Here is a 19,052-nt window from a genome sequence, read left to right as displayed (position 1 = left end):
TATGTTTGGCTTGTTTATTATATGGGCTAATACAATATTATTGGACTGAGGGGGTTTTGTGGAGGTAACCCTAACTGGGCTAGGCCCATTAGGGTACCATGATGGTGGCCATGAGGCTCCCTATATAAGGAGGTCTCCACCTCCTTATTAAGGGTTGGTTGTTTTCAATAAGAGCCACCACCATAACCATTTTTGTGTCTGTAAACAAGAGATCCTTGAGATTTCTTAGCAGTCACCTCCACACCCCCAAAAACCATTGCAGATCTTAAGCTACCGGAGAAGAAGATCGAGTCGTGGTTCGTTCATCTCGAAGACCGGGGAACATCGTCATGGATCAGGTCAGATTCATTTCATGTTTCTACAATACCTATTAAAAAATTAAACTTAGGCTGCCTTTTGGATAATTGATAGTGCAGACCCGAAGTTCTCAAGTGTCAATTAACAAGATTTGGAATCAATCCAAGTTACAGCAGAAAACCTAAAGATATGAAGTTTGACACAAATTAGTTAGATCCAAACTGTGAGTATACCCTTAATCAAACACAAATTTAACCTAAATCAGGTTCTTATCTGTAGAGATGATAACAAAATCCAAGAGCAATTTCACATAAATCAAACTTGATATGACGAAAACAAATCTATTTAGAGATCGAAAAAACGGTTCCCTCAACCATAAGCGACTCCGATTGAGAAGCACAATCCACAGGAAGACGCGATTGCTCGGAGGATGCATAGAAAAGTTCCAGAGAGAAGAAATTGATTTGCGGTGGTTATGAAAACTAATAAATAAACATTCAATTGATATGATCAGTTTCATTTTTTGTTTAAATTGCAGTTAATGCCGTCAGAGAGCAATTTAACTTCGTCTGAAGTTGAAGTGTAACGTTAGCAAACCAAGCAACACATTAAATTTAGGGGCGTCTCGCCGGAAAGTGTATAATTAACATCCAATATGTTTTATAGGTAATACAGATAATATTTTTAACCCAATTAAAAAGCAAAATAAAATGGGTTTTTGTGATTCTAAAATACTTTTTTAACTAGTCGCTTTTAAAAAAAAATCAAATAAGTTAATAAATTATTTTCATACTTAATCTAAAATGCATACAATTTATTTTTGCACATGTGTCTAGAACTACATAGCGTTCTAAAAAGTATCTATGAAAATGCTTGAATCTAATACATTATGTATGTCTTTATTACATCCCAATGGAGCTGTTATATGATATAATCGAGATGAGTATATGAATGTGAAAGGATACAGACGAAACATGAGAGCAGCTATTAGATTAACAAAACCAGTCAAATTGCGAGCCAGGTACAAAAACGATCTAGTACATGTGAGGCCTGCGACTGCATGACCCACTAACCCGAGGGATCCATAATACTGCTAAAATAATAATGTAATCTTTATATTAAACACTTAAGATGCTAGAAACAAATACGAACCCAAAATGAACATATGTAATATTCATAAATCCGGACCTTGATAGATATTTGATATCAAACTTCAATATATTAATGTCTAGACGAAGTTGATCGTATATAATTTAAGAAATTCGCCATAAATCAGGATATAACAACACACGTAACGCTATACTAAATCATTTAGTTTAGTTACCCCAACACGAAACAAATTTGTTGCATGTTTATATACTTTTTGATACAGACAAAACATCATCTTTCCAAACCAAGGATCGTACATGTGACGTGTAGCTAGGTATCGTTGTTGGTCTCACAGACTAATATATTTACATAAATTAATGTTCACGCTATACTTAAACTAGTTAAATCATTTAGTTACCCCAACACGACACAAATTTGTTACATGCTTATATACTTTTGGATACAGACAAAACATCATCTTTCCAAAACAAGGATCATGCATGTGACGTGTAGCTAGGCATTGTTGTTGGTCTCACAGGTTAATATATTTACATAAATTAATGTTCACAATTAAACAATGGTAAACACCAACCAACCTATAAAAACCATGTTTGCCGTGCAATGCAACATATATGATGTTTAGTCTCTTTCTATATATCTCACACATCACCATTCTTAATATTCCCTCTCTCACTTTCTAGAGAGAAGTGATGGCGTGGTTAGTGTGGTGGATTATACTATTAGCAGTGGTCAGTGATGGAGGCGGTGGTGGCAACGTGGTGGTGGAGGGGGCGAATGTGAGCTATGACGGGAGATCACTTATCATAGATGGAAATCGCCAGATTTTGTTTTCGGGTTCAATTCATTATCCTCGAAGCACACCGGATGTACGTATTTACTCCTTTTAACTTTCAATATTTTTACCATATAATGTTAATTATGATCAAATACAAGCAACTCTTAATTAATGTGAGAACCAAACAAATTAACTAGAATAATCATGTTAACACTATATATAGTAATAACTACTCTAGTTATTTGCGCGTTTAGTAAGTTAATTTCATTTATAAAGGATTCCACTCTTCCCATATAACTACTACTATAAATTAATTCAATAGATATTTACTTATTTATTCATTATTGGTAAATTTAGTTTTTATTTATTGATGGACTTTCCTATATTTTTCATCAATCATGATGTTATGCATCAGCAAACATGTTGAATCTTAAATTAAAGTAACTTGAAATTCACGTTTTTATATGATTCTTCTTTAATATATAAAAGGAATTGAAGTGTCAGAGTCTGAAGAGCATCAAATAACCATAACATCTTAACTATTGTTAGTATTGTTTTTTTTCTTTTTTTTTTCAGTTTTAGAATAGACAAACTTGATTTGTTTATAAATAATAAATGAATGTATAATAAAATGTTTGTATAAAAAAACTTCGTAAATTAATCAGCATCATTCGGCAGATGTGGCCATCTTTGATAGCTAAAGCGAAGCAAGGTGGTCTGGATGTAATACAAACCTATGTGTTTTGGAACCTTCACGAGTCGCAATCAGGCCAGGTGATCTCGCGATCTAAAACTTACTTGCCACGCACTCGATCCTATATATGATATATGTATGCATTAACTAGTTACACAATATTGCTGTTTTTGTTGGTTTAACTTGCAGTATGATTATACTGGAAGAAATGACATAATAAGTTTCATAAAGCAAGTCCAACAACAAGGTCTTTATGTAAGTCTTCGAATTGGCCCCTTCATCGAGGCCGAATGGAGTTACGGGTAACTAATTATAACTTGAATTGTTCACATGAATTAACCTTGCTTTCACTTCGGGAATCGATTACTATAATATATTCTCATTTTTAGAGGTTTGCCATTTTGGTTGCATGATGTTCCTGGCATTGTCTTTAGAACCAACAATCAAGCATTTAAGGTAACCACACACTGACCCTCCAAGTCAAAGTCAAACATCAACTATAAATTGAAACTCAAATGGCACACATTAAGATTATATACTTATATATATGTTTGTGTTTGTGTAGAAACATATGCAAAATTTCACAACTAAAATAGTGAGCATGATGAGCGCAGAGAACCTGCTTTATTCACAAGGAGGCCCAATTACTCTATCACAAGTTTGCAACTTCATTGCCTTCTTATTTGTGTTCATTTGTTCATTTACTAATTGAGCATTGCAAATTTGAATGCTCGGCAGATAGAAAACGAGTACCAGATCATCAAGCCAGCTTTTCATAAGGACGGACCGTAATACGTTAACTGGACTGCGCAAATGGCGGTTGGCCAAAACACGAGTGAACCATGGATGATGTGCAAGCAAGATGATGCCCCTGGTCCAGTGGTCCGCGTCTCGTGTACTTCTATTCCACTCCCTTGGTTACTTCGAGTTTTAAGGTTAAACACACATATGCATCATGCAGATCAACACATGCAATGGGATGAGATGTGATGAGACTTGGAAAGGACCGAACTCCCCAAATAAGCCTTCCATGTGGACTGAAAACTGGACTTCTTTGTAAATACTTACTTTCAGGCTATCCTATTATTAACGAAACTCATAACCTGATATTTACTAATACTTCATGGGTTATTGAAGCTTACAACCATATGGAGAAGGCCCGAGACTAAGATCAACTAAAGATCTAGCTTTTTATACAACATTATTCATTGTAAAGATGAATGGAAGCTTTGTAAATTACTACATGGTACTAATATGCAACAAATATATATCGTTCGTTCAAGTAAACATGCATGAAGTTGTACCATTTGTTTTGTAACAGTACCACGGAGGAACAAAGTTTGGACGAACGTCTGCATCATTTATTATAACAGGATATTATGATCAAGCTCCTCTTGATGAATATGGCACAATCAGACAACCAAAATACGGGCATCTTAAGCATATGCATGAAGCATTGAAGCTATGCTTACATGCCTTACTCTATGGAGAGTTAACCATTGAACATTTGGGTACAAATCAAGATGTAAGCATTTGATTTTTTTTTTTTTTTTTTTTTAAGTTTATTTCAAAATTTCTTTTACATATAGATTAATCATACAGGCATACGTATACACTGAGAATTCAGGCAAATGTGCAGCCTTTCTTTTTAATAATGATGGTCACGATAGTGTTCAAGTTGTATTTCGGAATTCAATATATAGTCTGCCATCAAAGTCGGTTAGCATCTTAGCCGACTGCAAAAATGTCGTTTTTAATACCGCTATGGTATGTTTCTTGAATTCGAAAGTTTCTTAATGTTAGCAGAGTTTATTATGTGTTATTATTTTATTTATCAAATTATTTTTAAAATATATTTTTAAGTTTGTTTGTTAGTCATTATTATATCTTTGAATATTAGAATAGTTATTGACATTTTATAATTATCATTAGTTGGTTACCTTTTCATTAAATTTATTAGGGAATTCATCAATGAGATAATAACGTTTAGTGTTTCATGAATGCAAAGGTAAGTACACAATTTAATACACGATCAATGCAACCGGTTGTAAGGTTCGACACACCTCAACAATGGGAGATCTTTAGTGAAGTTGTTCCTCAATTCGACCAGACCTCATTGAGGTCAAATACAAGACAAATCAGATTATCTTTGGTACACAATAAGGTAAAGTTTGATATTCATTTTCATTCAATTAACCTGAAGTAAATCAATGTAATATTGATGTTTGTGAACATATAGTATCCAACAAAACTCGTCAGATGCTCAATACACACTTAAAGTTAACTCTCGTGGACATGTTTTACGTGCATTTGTTAATGGAGCACTTGTGGGTACAAAATGAATTTGTGTTTATGTGTTATTATATGGAATTAATAATGTTGTGATCATATGTTAAACCAACAATATTCTCTTTTTGTTTGCATCTAGGTTCTGTACATGGAGCTCGTAAAGTTACAAATTGTACAATTGAAGACACCATTTCATTGTCAACAGGAATCAACAATATTTCTTTCTTGAATATAATGGTTGGGCTACCGGTAGGTTACACACAAGCCTAGTGTCAAATTTAATAGGTACAGCATAAATGAAAATGAAACCGCGTTGCTGGTTTATTGATCTGATGATCACTTTGTGAAGGATTCAGGAGCATTTATGGAGCGTAAACGGTCAGGGTTAAGCGAGGTGTTGATTCGTGAACTCAATTTCACAAGCTACTCTTGGGGATATCAAGTAAGCCATGCCAGCAAAATACTTTTTGTATTACCTTCTGATAATACTCACATAATTAGCATGTCTGATATATTGATAAAGGTCGGATTACTTGGGGAGAAGCTATCGATTTACACAGATGAAGGGTCTAGTAATGTCTCATGTACCCCATACGAAAACTCTTGTCCGCTAACATGGTATAAAGTGAGTGCTAGCTGTTATCGTTATTATTGTTATTTGATTTATCAAATTCGCTAGTTATTATTCTATCTTTAGTTTGAGTACTAGGATAGTATTGACGTTTTATCATTATCCAAACATGCATGGTTGACATTATGTGCATACTATTTACGTGTTCTACAAATCCTGATGTTTTTTTGTACTTGAAGACAACATTTGACGCGCCTGAGGGAGATAAACCAATTGCTCTAAACATTGGTTCTATGGGCAAAGGAGAAACTTGGATCAATGGCCAAAGTATTGGAAGATATTGGGTCTCCTTTAAGACTCCTTCAGGATCTCCTTCACAAACATGGTTAGTTTGAAACCTGCCTACACACATGTGTTAAGTTGTGTATATTTTTCATTCAATTTCCTAGCATTTGTCACAAAAAAATTTTTGGCACGTGTCTTACAGGTACAATGTACCACGATCTTTCCTTAAACCAACACGAAACCTACTGGTTTTTTTCGAGGAAGAATATGGAAACTCGTTAAACATTTCACTAGATGTTGTTTCAATCAACAAAGTTTGTGGACGTGCGACAGATTCACATCCTCCTAGGATAAGTTCATGGGCAGTACATGGTCCCTTTCATTGGAGACCATGGCCTCGAGTTCATCTTAGATGTCCTAGGAAACGAATCATCACCAAGATTGTATTTGCAAGTCATGGTAACCCTTCGGGTGACTGCGAAAGCTACTCTATTGGCAATTGTTATTCATCTAATTCTCAACAAATTGTTGAAAATGTGATCTTCTTTGATTCAGAATCCATATTTTTAGTTTACTTTTCAAAATACTATAACACCCCTTGTTAAAAATATTACTTTGCAAAATGACTATAACTGACTTGTATGTATATATGCATTTTGATCTTTCAGGCTTGTTTAGGGAGAAGGCAATGCTCGATTCCTCATTCGATAGAAAATTTTGGTGGAGACCCATGTCCGGGCACGCCTAAGACGCTTTTAGTGGATGCGCTATTTGTCTAACTCATGTGGACATAAAAGAGGAAGTTATAAATGCAAAACAAGCTATACAGTTTTACAACCAAACATACTGAAATTTATTTAATGTGATATATGCTCATTTTATTGCACATTGATAACAAATACAAAAACAAAGTATCCAAGAGGTTGAAATATTATACGCATAAAAATGAATTTGCGCTTAAATATCATCCAATGTAACTCATGACATTTTCTTGTATACGGTCACATAGCCCTTGTAATCAATCAAGCCAATAGAGTTGGGTTATCCTTTTTATTTTATCATCACCCTGGAATGGGGGTTGGGTATTAGTTACAGGATAAAAAGGATATTTTCTTTAAAAAAAGTTGCTTTAAAATTATGAGTTAAAATGAGTAATGAAGATAATCCGAAGCTCCTAAACTCTACGTCTATCAGTGAGCCATGGCTGGTCTGAGTCTGACCTTTGCTCACCACATCCTTCTTCTATCCAAACCCAAACCCTCTCTCTTCCTTTACGCATCCAAAGCCACCTTCATTTCAGTCTCTTTGCCTTTCATCCGCAGACACAAATCCACACAGACGGTAGCTTCTTCACTCGGCGGAGTTCAAATTTCTAAACAAGGTATTTCTTCTTCATTTTCTGATTTGATTGTGTAATTAATTTACCACATAATTGCCCTTTTCTTTTGTTGATTTTTTTAATATATATATATATACTTGTTGATTTATGATTAGGGTTCCCATTTTCGGACAAATAGGAAGACAATTAATTGAAATTTCACGAGCCTTTTCATCTCTTGATAATAGAACATCTTCTATTATCAACTACTCTGTTAGCTAGTGTTTTGATTCTTAGACTTGATATAGTATATTTGTGGTGCAGATGTTGTTAAGGATGAACCGACAAATAATGTCCCGGATCTAATATTTACTAAACTTGGATTACAACTTCATAGGAGAGATAATCATCCCCTTGGGATACTCAAGAATGTGAAACAGGAGTATTTTGACTCCAACTATAACAATCAGTTTCTCAAGTTTGATGATTTGTCCCCTATTGTTACCACTAAATAGGTATGCCCTTAAACTTGCAACATAGGAAATACCTTATAACATTTTTGCACTGTGATCACTTAAATAGATTGGCCTTTTGTAGCTGGCACTGTATGGGTGTCAATTGGGTTGAAATGTTTAACCCAAACCCATATTGAAAACATCAATCCTAATACTTAAAATCGTGTAATCAGAATATGACCAGTTTCACCCATGTTTTAAACGGTTCGACTGATTATGATCAAGTTGATAGGTTGTGGGTTGAAATGTTCAACCCGAACACGATCCATATTTTTATTTGTGTCAAAACTTCCACTCTAATACGCAAACACTTAAAATCGTGTAACCCAAGCACAACCCATTTAACCCTTCTATCTAAACGGGTTGGGTGACAAACAAGTTGATTGGGTTGTAAAACATGGGTTAATTGCATTCACAGCAGGTCCTCTATATTTTTGTGAGTGTGTTCTCTATATTGTTTGGAGTGATTGCAAGCGGTTGTGAGTGGAGTAGAGAGAAAATGTTACTATTCATGAGTAAATTTTGAGAAACACTGTTGATACTCTATAATTCTTTAATATTTGTTGAAAGTGGTTGTGAGTCAAGGAGAGAGAAAAAGGTCACGATAAAGTTATAAAAAATTATTATTTAATTGAAAATGAGAGAGAAAAGGTTGTGATTTTTAGTATAATCATAGAGATGGAGATAGAGGACCTGCCGAGAATGCTCTAAAGAGGTCAATCTGAACACGGTCCATTTACCAAACAAGTTAAACATGACAGCCCAAAACCTGATTATGTTTGTGTCCTGTCAGAAATTGCCACCTCTAGTTGGTAGTCTGACGATTGAAAAGAAAATACTTTTGCATCTAAAACAATTTAAATGGCATGTCATGCTTTAATAGTGATATCTATTTAAACTTTTTTAATGAAATGCATGTCTATGATATAGCTTTGTTATTATTATTTATATAAACATTTTTACATCGTTTGATAAACAATTTTAAATCCTTTGTGCATGCAGAACTTTGATGATGTCTTGGTACCTCCTGATCATGTGAGCCGGAGTTACAATGATCCATACTACATTGATGCAGACAATACTACATTGATGCAGACACTGTGCTGAGGTGTCACACTAGTGCACATCAGGCTGAGTTGCTAAGGAAAGGATATACCAATTTTCTTGTTACTGGTGATGTTTATCGAAGAGACTCCATTGATTCAACTCATTATCCTGTATTCCATCAGGTATCTGATTTTCTTTTTCTGAATCAACTATAATTCTATAATATTACAGTTAACTAATATGAGTAAAAACGATCATGATTATGATTATTAGATTTTGATTTTGGTTAGTCAAACCACAATTATCAACTACATAACATATGTCTGAAGGGCCCCAAAGTTATGCGGGTTATAATACTTGTATGTGAGTGTGCAGATGGAAGGAGTTAGGGTGTTCAGTCCAAATGATTGGAATGGTTCTGGCATTGATAGAACTTCATATGGTGCAAATGATCTAAAAGCTTGTCTAGAGGGTTTGGCACGTCACCTTTTTGGTAAGAAATTGATTCATTACTTAATATTATATATGCTAAGTTGAGATGGATAGTAGCTAATCGAGTGAACTTTCACTTCATTATGGCGTTCAGGTGCCGTTGTAATGCGATGGGTTGACACTTATTTTCCATTTACAAATCCATCTTTTGTCTAGGAGTTCTTGCAGTCAGGACATCAATTCCTTCATCTCAGCCGGCGCCAAACGGTAAGGTGCTTTCGCGACGGGCTGTGCTCCTAGTATCAATTCTATCTGGAATTCTACTTCTCGTTCCGGTGGCAATCCCGGAAAGTCCTCAGGGAACACTTCTGGGTAGTCACATACTACCGGAATGTCTTTCACTTCTTTCGTCTCGGCCGTAGCTTTGGCAACATATGCCAGGTTGGCACTGCGCCCTCGCCTTAACAAACCTTTGGCTTTGATCATCGAAATGACGTTAAGCCCTGAACTTTCTTTATCACCATAAACCGTTACTGTACCGCCATCCGAAGACTTTAGTCTTACAATCTACTCTTACACACCATCTAAGCCTCAAATTCAGACAGCCAATCCATCCCCAATACTACATCGAATCCTCCTAAGGTCATCACGTATAGGGTAACAGGCAATTCGTGTCCTTCCAACTCTATCTTACAACTCTTAACCATTCTCATAATTTTAACCGAGGTCTCACTAGCGGTTTCTATCGTAAAAGTTTCAGACACACGACAACATTCCATCTTCGCTGTCTTACAAAACGAGGTAGCTACGAAACTCCTAGTCGCACCTGAGTCAAACAACACGGAAGCAGAAATACCATTTACTAAGAAAGTACCTGTCACAACATCAGGAATCTTCTTGGCCTGTTCCTGGGTGAGCATGTAGGCTCTCGTCTTTGGCCTGTTCTGGTCAGCCACTTTCTTGCTACTTCCCCCAGCTTCACTTGCGGTGCACTCTCTTGCCATATGGCCAGTCTTTCCACACTTGTAGCAGACAGGTTCGCTATTGCAATCACGAGAGTAGTGCCCTGTCTTCCCACACTTGTAGCAAGTGTTCGCTTTAACGCCCCACTTACACTCTCCCTCGTGTATCTTTCCACAAGTCTTGCACGGCTTCCTTTCCCACACTTTCTGTTTCTTCTCTTTTGAATTCCACAACTGACTACCGGATCGCTTAACAGGAGCAACCCCTTTCTTCTCTTTCTTCTCTCCCACCACCATCACATCATCCACAGTCAGGTCATCGTAAACCATTTCTGCGAGTTCAACAGCGGAATCAAAAGTAGCAGGTTTACTAGCCCGGACAAAGGTGCGGACATTTTGTGGTAGTCCCCTCAAGTAGCACTTGATCCTCTTAGCCTCAGTGTTCACCATTTCAGGCACGAGTCTTGACATACGGTTAAACTCAGTAGCGTACTCTCAGAGTGTCATTTTCCCCGCTCTCAAATTCAGGAACTTCACCTCCGCCCTCTCAACATCAGAATCTGCACAGAAATTCTTCATAACCATTTCCTTTCGATCCTCCCACCTCATGGCCTTGATTTCAGCAACAGTCTTTCTCTGTTTGATAGTTTCCCACCAAAACATAGCTTCATCAGCAAATGATTGGGTAGCAAAGCCCACTGCTTGGTTGGGGCGACACTCGCTAATTCGGATAACCTTGTCCATCGCGGTTATCCATTGGAGAGTAGAGATTGCATCCCCTGTACCAGAAAACTTTGGTGGGTCGCAACCTTTGAACAACCTGTAGCTGCACCCGCCTCGGCCTTTCTTACCATCACCGACCTTCACAGACTCATCTTCACTTGATTCCTCTTTCTCAGCCTCTTCGTCCTTCTTACTACCCTCCCCCGTCTTCTCAACAGTTTCTGCACGGCTCCCAGTTGGCTTTTCCTGTTGAAGTTGCTGCACTGCAGCAGCTACTGCTTGGGTAATAGCAGCTTGAATAGCCCAAGTCGAGCTGATTCCCTTCATCTCGCACAGTCACACTTCTTTCTCCATCAGACTCGATAATCGGTTGCTCGGGGGGTACTTGGGTAACACGTGGTCTACCACGGCGTCTCCAACTTTCTCCTTGCCCAACAATCTTCTTAGTACCAGCCGTTCGTATTCTATAGGAAAACACAAACATCATCACTTTAGGAACTATTTAGTACAAGGATAGTAAGGCTAACAGGTAATAACAGTGGCCAGCTGTGACTAACTGCTCACGTTACTCTCTGTGTCCTAAATACTTCCTTTTGTGAGTTCACTTGTGCTGGGTTCTACGTATAATAATTGATTGATCACACGTTTCACATCTTCACACATAAACAAGAAATTCTATATCTAGCTATTTAGTTAGCTTTCTTACCCATTATTTACTATACACAAGATCATGATCACTTTCTAGGCTTGTTTGGGAGACACATGGCATTCTCGGACTGGCATCTTCTTTCTCTTATTCCTTAAGTCCCATTCTCTGTTCGAGTCTAAGCATTTAGGATGCTTATTTCTCTCGAACTTATGCTCTGATACCAACTTGTAAGGCCCCGGTCCCGGTAACCCTACTTTGGTGTTGGATTTACTCATAAACACAGTTCTAAAATCAGAGTTAATTAAAAACTTTTCACGGAATACTTAATATTAAACATTTTTACATAACATAAGTACTTATCTTAACAAAATACATTAAGTCTTAAACAATAACATAATCGACACGTGAATCTTCCGTCTCTAATGCCAGTCTTCATCCATTTGCCACGTGTCCCGCCTCAAGCAACCCGCCTCATTCTACTTACCTGTGTGCATACTAAAAGTCAGCTACGCTGAGTGAGTTGTAGTTTAACAAGTTATAGGATTATTCTTACACATTTGCACCCGTAGGTACCATTCTTACCTTTGTCCTGTTCTTGTTTCCTATCGTCTTACATTCATATTACTTTATTCTTTTATTTACACATAATTATTCTTACACATTCATTTATTTACGAACAAACATTACTTGCAATATTCTTACACTTTTCTTACAAATATACAGTTATTCTTACATTCTTGCACATATATTATAAGGGTCTGCCACCCGACCTCTTGCACAGATATTATAAGGGTCTGCCACCCGACCTCTTGCACCGATATCATAGAGTCGGCCACTCTATTCTTGCCCAGGTATTATAAGGGCCTGTCACCCTAACTCTTACATTAGACTCTTACTATTCTTGCCCAGGTATTAGAAGGGCCTATCACCCTAACTCTTACTATTCTTGCCCAGGTATTAAAAGTTGGGTGTTACAAGTCTACCCTCCTTAAAAGAGGTTTCGTCCCTGAAACCTAACTATTAGTTAAACAAATCGGGGTAAAACTTGCGCATCTCTTCTTCGACTTCCCAATTAGCGTCTGATCCTTTACGATGCTTCCATATCACCTTTACTAAGGGAATAACCTAGTGACGAAGCTGCTTTTCCTTGCGGTCAACTATCTTGATAGGCTACTCGACATAGTTTAACTGTTCGTCTACCTCGATGTCTAGCAGTGGCACGTGGGATGTGTCATCTGCTAGACATTTTCTCAAGTGAGAAACATGAAAGGTTGAGTGAATTCCTTCCAGTTCATTGGGTAGATCAAGCTTGTAAGCCACGTCGCTTACTCGGGCTAAGATTCTGAACAGTACTATGTACCTTGGGCTCAACTTTCCCCTCTTTCTAAAACGAATAATCCCCTTCCAAGGCGAGACTTTAAGCATCACGTGGTCTCCAACATCGAAATCAATGGGTCGTCTCCGCTTATCCGCATATGACTTCTGACGGTCTTGAGCAGCTTTCATCCTGGCCTTTAACAAAAATGCATCAAAAAATTAATTTCATGGAATTTCGCTTCGCATAACTTTTTCGCTTAGCATGAAACCTTTCTCGCTTAGCGTGTCTTTTCGCTTCGCATGAAGCCTTTTTTCGCTTCGCATTACTTTTTCTCTTTGCATGAAGCCTTTTTCGCTTCGCATTACTTTTTCGCTTCGCATGAAACCTTTTTCACTTCGCATGGTCATGCGATGCGAAGCAAAAAAGGCTTCATGCGAAGCGAAAAAGTAATGCGATGCGAAAAAGGCTATGTGTCTAACTCATGTGGACTTAAAAGAGGAAGTTATAAATGCAAAACAAGCTATACAGTTTTACAACCAAACATACTGAAATTCACTTAATGTGATATATGCTCATTTTATTGCACATTGATAACAAGTACAAAAACAAAGTATCCAAGAGGTTGAAATATCATACGCATAAAAATGAATTTGCGCTTAAATATCATCCAATATAACTCATGACATTTTCTTGTATACGGTCATATAGCCCTTGTAATCAATCAAGCCAATAGAGTTGGGTTATCCTTTTTATTTTATCATCACCCTGGAATGGAGGTTGGGTATTAGTTACAGGATAAAAAGGATATTTTCTTTAAAAAAAGTTGCTTTAAAATTATGAGTTAAAATGAGTAATGAAGATAATCCGAAGCTCCTAAACTCTACGTCTATCAGTGAGCCATGGCTGGTCTGAGTCTGACCTTTGCTCACCACATCCTTCTTCTATCCAAACCCAAACCCTCTCTCTTCCTTTACGCATCCAAAGCCACCTTCATTTCAGTCTCTTTGCCTTTCATCCGCAGACACAAATCCACACAGACGGTAGCTTCTTCACTCGGCGGAGTTCAAATTTCTAAACAAGGTATTTCTTCTTCATTTTCTGATTTGATTGTGTAATTAATTTACCACATAATTGCCCTTTTCTTTTGTTGATTTTTTTAATATATATATATATATATATACTTGTTGATTTATGATTAGGGTTCCCATTTTCGGGCAAATAGAAAGACAATTAATTGAAATTTCACGAGCCTTTTCGTCTCTTGATAATAGAACATCTTCTATTATCAACTACTCTGTGAGCTAGTGTTTTGATTCTTAGTCCTGATATGGTATATTTGTGGTGCAGATGTTGTTAAGGATGAACCTACAAATAATGTCCCTGATCTAATATTTACTAAACCTTGATTACAACTTCATAGGAGAGATAATCAACCCCTTGGGATACTCAAGAATGCGATATATGAGTATTTTGACTCCAACTATAACAATCAGTTTCTCAAGTTTGATGATTTGTCCCCTATTGTTACCACTAAACAGGTATGCCCTTAAGCTTGCAACATAGGAAATACCTTACTAACATTTTTGCACTGTGATCACCTAAATAAATTGGCCTTTTGTAGCTGGCACTGTATGGGTGTCAATTGGGTTGAAATGTTTAACCCAAACCCATATTGAACACATCAATCCTAACACTTAAAATTATGTAATCAGAATATGACCAGTTTCACCATGTTTTAAACGGTTCGACTGATAGTGATCAAGTTGATAGGTTGTGGGTTGAAATGTTCAACCCGAACACGATCCATATTTTTATTTGTGTCAAAACTTCCACTCTAATACGCACACACTTAAAATCGTGTAACCCAAGCACAACCCATTTAGCCCTTCCATCTAAACGGGTTGGGTGACAAACAAGTTGATTGGGTTGTAAAACATGGGTTAAGTGCATTCACAGCAGGTCCTCTATATTTTTGTGAGTGTGTTCTCTATATTGTGTGGAATAATTGCAAGCGGTTGTGAGTGGAGGAGAGAGAAAATGTTACTATTCATGAGTAAATTTTGAGAAACACTGTTGATACTCTATAATTCGTTAATATTTGTTGAAAGTAGTTATAAGTCAAGGAGAGAGAAAAATGTCACAATAAAGTTATAAAAATTATTATTTAATTGAAAATGAGAGAGAAAAGGTTGTGATTTTTGGTGTAATCATAGAGATGGAGATAGAGGACCTGCCGGGAATGCTCTAAAGAGGTCAGTCTGAACACGGTCCATTTATTAAACAAGTTAAACATGACAGCCCAAAACCTGATTATGTTTGTGTCCTGTCAGAAATTGCCACCTCTAGTTGGCAGTCTGACGATTGAAAAGAAAATACTTTTGCATCTAAAACAATTTAAATGGCATGTCATGCTTTAATAGTGATATCCATTTAAACTTTTTTAATGAAATGCCTGTCTATGATATAGCTTTGTTATTATTATTTATATAAACATTTTTACATCGTTTGATAAACAATTTTAAATCCTTTGTGCATGCAGAACTTTGATGATGTCTTGGTACCTGCTGATCATGTGAGCCGGAGTTACAATGATCCATACTACATTGATGCAGACACTGTGCTGAGGTGTCACACTAGTGCATATCAGGCTGGGTTGTTAAGGAAAGGATATACCAATTTTCTTATTACCGGTGACGTTTATCGAAGAGACTCCATTGATTCAACTCATTATCCAGTATTCCATCAGGTATCTGATTTTCTTTTTCTGAATCAACTATAATTCTATAATATTACAGTTAACTAATATGAGTAAAAACGATCATGATTATGATTATTAGATTCTGATTTTGATTAGTCAAACCACAATTATCAGCTACATAACATACGTCTGAAGGGCCCCAAAGTTATGCGGGTTATAATACTTGTATGTGAGTGTGCAGATGGAAGGAGTTAGGGTGTTCAGTCCAAATGATTGGAATGGTTCTGGCATTGATGGAGCTTCATATGGTGCAAATGATCAAAAAGCTTGTCTAGAGGGTTTGGCACGTCACCTTTTTGGTAAGAAATTGATTCATTACTTAATATTATATATGCTAAGTTGAGATGGATAGTAGCTAACCGAGTGAACTTTCACTTCATTGTGACGTTTAGGTGTTGTTGAAATGCGATGGGTTGACACTTATTTTCCATTTACAAATCCATCTTTTGAACTCGAGATATATTTCCAGGTAAAGATATTTTTTTTTATTAAGTTTTAGTTCAAAACTCTTGTCACTGATGGGTATTTTAGATATTTAACTAATGAACTGGTGTGATGTATTATTTTAATAAAAGTTATGTGATTTTAATTGATGGTTCAGGAAAAGTGGTTGGAGGTTCTTGGTTGTGGTGTGATGGAACAAGAAATATTAAAACGGGGTGGAAATACCGATAACGTGGCTTGGGCATTTGGACTTGGATTGGAACGTTTGGCAATGGTCTTATTTGACATTCCTGATATTAGACTTTTTTGGTCGACCGATAAGCGGTTCACATCTCAGGTACTTTACTAAATGCAGCTGACCAATTAGGTTATGGGCCAAGATAGATTGACCTAAAACATTCTTGTGATGCAGTTTACTAAAGGTCAACTTGGGATAAAGTTCAAGCCATTTTCAAAGGTATGAGTTGGCATTTATGCACATACTATTTTTCTATTCTATTCTGATGAATAATATTATATGCAGTATCCACCTTGTTATAAAGACATGAGTTTCTAGATAAATGATTCATTCACTGAAAACAATCTTTGTGAAATCGTCAGAGGCGTTGCCAGTGATCTTTCCGAGGAGGTGATTAATTGTTTGTATAAGAATACTTGGTTTTTTTCACTTTAGTATGAAATAAAATAACACTCTTATATATGCTCAGGTCCAATTGATTGACAACTTCACTAACAAGAAAGGAAAGACTAGCCATTGTTATAGGATCACATATCGCTCCATGGAGCGTTCTCTTACAGACGAGGAAATAAACGAGATACAGGTACGTTAACATCTTTTCATCAAACAAGTTTCATTTAAATCCTCATTTCATACTGATAATAAACATTATGATTTGGCGGATGGATATTAATGCAGTGGAATGTTCGAGATCAGGTGCAAAGCCAGATGAATGTTGAACTAAGATGATTTTGTGTAGCATATTTTTGTTTGTTAAATTCAACACGGCATTCATAAGTTGCATGGTTACTTCCAATTTCCAACATATGTAACTCTAGTCCTTTGTTTTTATACTTGTAATAATTATGATATAACTGCAAATTTTCTTTTGGTAAAATTACTGTTCGATAAAAACTTGCTTGTACTTCGCTTGAGCCTATTTGGCTCGAGCTGCCTGGTTAGTATAATCATTAGAATTGAGTTCAAGTCGACTTGATACATTTGCATTCTTGATTTCTGCAGACAAAAAGATGTTATTTATGGTGTTCTCTTCAAAGTTATTATTTTTATGATCTTTGCACTTTGCAATTTGCATTCCAAGTTGAAAACACAGCACATTATATATTGAGGCCCAATTTATCTCAAATAACCAATAATTCATCCCTAATCTCCATTTTAATTGAAGTTATTCGTATAACCAATGAACATTAAATTAAGAGTGGTAACCTATTTAACTTCTTAGTAAATACGTGAATGTTGAAGATTCCTGGAAATGCTAACATCCAGTGATCCAGGCGTGTTTAACTGTTGAGTTTTTATTTCATCCTTAGCTATTACGTCTAAAAATGAGTTGGTCGTATTTATTTGCGTGTTATTCATACACCCTTACATGTAAGGAACAACGGCAATCAACCACAAGGGGTAACTGACATGTCTTCTTTCAAGATTTATAGTAGCTTGTTGATTATGTTAGTACCATGTTTACATCATCCAACATGGTACAAAACTGACGCCAAACATGTTTGAAATAAGGAAGGTGGAGGTGGGCTCGGGTAAATAGCTGCGGGTACCCCAAGTATTCCAGGAACACTGCCACCACCCACTCATTTTCGGATACAAGAAAAGGGTTATAGAACAGATAAATTAAAGATCAATAATAGTTGCTCAATAGCTATATGCCATTTTTCAATTTTCCATTTAAACGATTAGTTTGGTATTTTGTTTTATTTTATTTTATTTTATTTTATTATTGCATGTATAATGCGAGGAGGAAGATGAAGAATTTGGTGGGATATTTTTGTCTATATCAATGTATGTGTGGCCGTCCGGTGCAAGTCTCATATATATATATTTATATAATTTAATGTTTGTTTATACAGTAACTTTTTATATAAATAAAAGGCCAAAGGATACAGCCAAAGGAAAAATATTACCAACAAGCTCCACGTGTACAAGTCGGACCTTGAGACGACTCGAAGGTCAGGATCACCGTTTTATAATGGCTCGTTCTCGTCGTCCTATCGATCGTCTGGCGGGTGTGAGTGATGCGGAATGGGCGGGGTACGGGTTATTCTAAAGTTGAGTATTAATGTGTTTTCTAGTATATTAGTTTTGTGATACATATGAATGAATCAAGTTTAAGTGAAGTGGTCTAGTGGCCATTCTGTACTTGGGCATGAAATAATTTAATGTTTGATTTGATTAAGTGTGATCAAGATTTTGTTCCAGAGCCGAAATAAATGTTTCATGTTATGACCAACTTTATAAACTATGCTTTTTTTTTTTAATTCAAATCATTAAAAGCTTCGATTTTTTATTATTTTTTTAATGGCCAATGATACCTCCATACAGACTACGGGCTAAATTCACCATATCGAGATTCACTCATCTTTTGATCCGGGGAAAACTCTCACCTAAGGCCAACGCCTGTAAACACTCGTCTGAACGCATGACAGAGCGATGAAATAAAGTGCGTTCGGTTCAAGGATCCAACTAGTTAACGTCACCTACTCGCCTATTTTCCTATCATCACCCTGGTGCCGCTAAAACTAAATGTTAGAGTAAGATTCGAATCTGGGTCACATGAAACACCAAGTCTCTTCCTTACCATTCCATCACAACTCCACAAGCTCATTGACGCTTTGATC

The 19,052-nt window shown here is 36.5% G+C and overlaps 3 pseudogenes across 2 annotated transcripts; all 3 read left to right on the top strand.

Annotated features, from left to right (window-relative positions):
* The first annotated feature begins 1,813 nt into the window (after positions 1-1,813).
* Positions 1,814-6,800, top strand: LOC143616794 (beta-galactosidase 16-like; annotated as a pseudogene). Its single transcript, XR_013150724.1, has 18 exons — positions 1,814-2,273; positions 2,861-2,956; positions 3,066-3,178; positions 3,266-3,332; positions 3,442-3,534; positions 3,615-3,758; positions 3,838-3,932; positions 4,014-4,122; positions 4,198-4,401; positions 4,479-4,643; positions 4,885-5,040; positions 5,116-5,207; positions 5,305-5,414; positions 5,515-5,607; positions 5,689-5,790; positions 5,976-6,121; positions 6,224-6,557; positions 6,690-6,800. The product of XR_013150724.1 is annotated as a beta-galactosidase 16-like (transcript).
* A 421-nt stretch (positions 6,801-7,221) lies between these two features.
* Positions 7,222-9,549, top strand: LOC143616793 (phenylalanine--tRNA ligase, chloroplastic/mitochondrial-like; annotated as a pseudogene). The gene is made up of 5 exons (XR_013150723.1): positions 7,222-7,402; positions 7,664-7,854; positions 8,857-9,083; positions 9,277-9,394; positions 9,488-9,549. The product of XR_013150723.1 is annotated as a phenylalanine--tRNA ligase, chloroplastic/mitochondrial-like (transcript).
* Positions 9,550-13,884: 4,335 nt separating this feature from the next.
* On the top strand, positions 13,885-17,347 carry LOC143616798 (phenylalanine--tRNA ligase, chloroplastic/mitochondrial-like; annotated as a pseudogene).
* The last annotated feature ends 1,705 nt before the right edge of the window (positions 17,348-19,052 follow it).

Source organism: Bidens hawaiensis, unplaced genomic scaffold, assembly GCF_021521415.1.
Source record: "Bidens hawaiensis isolate Kalapana, Puna unplaced genomic scaffold, B.hawaiensis_p1.1 tig00049870_1, whole genome shotgun sequence".
NCBI classification, from domain to species: domain Eukaryota; kingdom Viridiplantae; phylum Streptophyta; class Magnoliopsida; order Asterales; family Asteraceae; genus Bidens; species Bidens hawaiensis.
The sequence above is the reverse complement of the archived record's forward strand: the minus strand, read 5'-3'. Positions and strand labels throughout refer to the sequence as shown.